The sequence below is a fragment of the Chrysochloris asiatica genome, unplaced genomic scaffold (assembly GCF_000296735.1).
Source record: "Chrysochloris asiatica unplaced genomic scaffold, ChrAsi1.0 scaffold00077, whole genome shotgun sequence".
Lineage (NCBI taxonomy): Eukaryota > Metazoa > Chordata > Mammalia > Afrosoricida > Chrysochloridae > Chrysochloris > Chrysochloris asiatica.
Window position 1 is genome coordinate 8,575,000 of NW_006408595.1, and position 1,879 is coordinate 8,576,878.

General features: G+C 40.4%; 1 protein-coding gene across 1 annotated transcript in view; it reads left to right on the plus strand.

The window, feature by feature from the left end:
- TMEM117 (transmembrane protein 117) overlaps positions 1-1,879 on the plus strand; it is a 763,946-nt gene that overhangs the window by 31,552 nt on the left and 730,515 nt on the right. The gene's annotated exons all lie outside the window — the stretch shown is intronic.

Sequence of the window (1,879 nt, forward strand, 5' to 3'; positions counted from 1 at the left end):
CAAATGGGTACTGTCTGCAAGTTTGGGTGTTCTTGTGCATCTCCCCTCACTTCATATCAGCTGGATGCTTCACTCTCAGCTCTAGCCCTTTGTGACTATGTCCTTGTCCATGGGCTCAGGTGTTCCCTTCTCACCACACTTTGGACCAACCAGCCCTTCTTCTCTCTCTCAAATACAGGTTAATAAGAGTCCATGGAATGTGGTCAAATTCAGCCAGTTTCTTCATTGCTGCCTTTCCCCCTCTTCCACTCACCAGTAGACTAAAGTGGTCGTCAGTAAGCTTACATGCCTGCTCATGTGTTCCCTTTGAATTTCAGTCTTGTTGTTGTTGTTGTTATGTGCCTCAGTCTTAGAGGGGGGTTTTTCCTGAGGGAACTTGATAACTTGCCTTGATGGCTTCCCAGCAAACAACTTGCTTATTCTTATAGTAGCCAGTCATATGCCATTTTTGTTTTGAGTTTTTCCTGATCTTATTTCTTTGAAGATATATCTTCTGTCCTTCTAGCTGTTCCAGGCTGGTCTGCTTGTCCTTACTAGTGGGAATGTCCCACCTCAGATGGTTCTAGATGGGGCTCAGAATTCCACCTTAGGTCCTATATATTACAAAGGCTCCACAAGTGGCCTATGTCACTGGGCAAGTTGTAGAACCCCTTTTATATATTACAATCAGTTATAGGCTGAAGACAAGCTTACAAGTTTTCTGTAATCATGTTTCCTGACATTCCTTTCTATACCACTCAAGTGTCTATTTTACAATAGTAGGCAAGGGAAACCAATGTTCATAAGACAGTTAAGCATCATAGTATTATTTCCCCTCTTCAGACTATGCCTAGATTCCTGTATCACAGAGTACTGTTGTTCCAAGGTTGAACATGCATCATTATTTACCTCTGTCACATTTAGCCCATGTAAACCTGTCTCAGTGTTCCCCGTCTACCTTGTTCTTCCACCCTGTCCCCCTTCTTGTGAATTGCCCTCACCAACACCTGAACTATGATGTGTCTGCCCCCTACCCTGTGCTCTACCATCACCTCCCTCCACCTCCCTCAAATCCCCCAACCCACCCCCAGTAACCAACAAAGAAATTTTTCCCCTTCCCTTTAGTATGGGTATCTTTACTTAAGCTTTTACTCTAATGGTCCTATGCAATATTTGACCTTTTGTGACTGACTAATTTCACTGAGCATAATGTCCTCAAGGTTCATCCATGTTTTGTGGTGGCTTGCAGCTTCCTTGTTATTCTTCAAGGTAGCATAATATTCCATTGTGTGTAGGTACCATTCTTCCATTGATGGGTACTTGTACTATCTCCATCTTTTTGCTACTGTAAATAGTGCATATATGAATGTTGGTGTGCATATATCTACTTGTGTTATGATTCGTATTTCTTGTGGATATATACCAAGTAGAGGGATTGCTGGATCATATGGTATTTTTATTTCCAACATTCTGAGGAAGCGCAATATTGTTTTTCAGAGTGGTTTGACCATTTTGCATTCCTACAATCAATGTAGAAGGGTCCCCCAGTCTCTCCACATCCTTACCAGCATTTATTACCCTCTTCATTTTTGAACTTCACTGTTATTGCTTGTGTGAGATGATGTTTCATTGTTGTTTTGATTTGCATCTCTCTAGTGGCCAATTATCATGAACATTTCTTCATATGTTTAGGAACCGATAATCTTAATAACTCTATATCTATTAAATAAATTGTTTTCATTACAAAAAACATCTCAACAAAGAAATTTCCAGGCCTTATGGTCTTGATGTCAAGATAACAAAAATCTCACCACTGGACCAATAAACAACATTCTTATCAACGGAGAAAAGATTGAAGTTGTTAAGGACTTCATTCTTCTTGGATCAACTATCAACACTC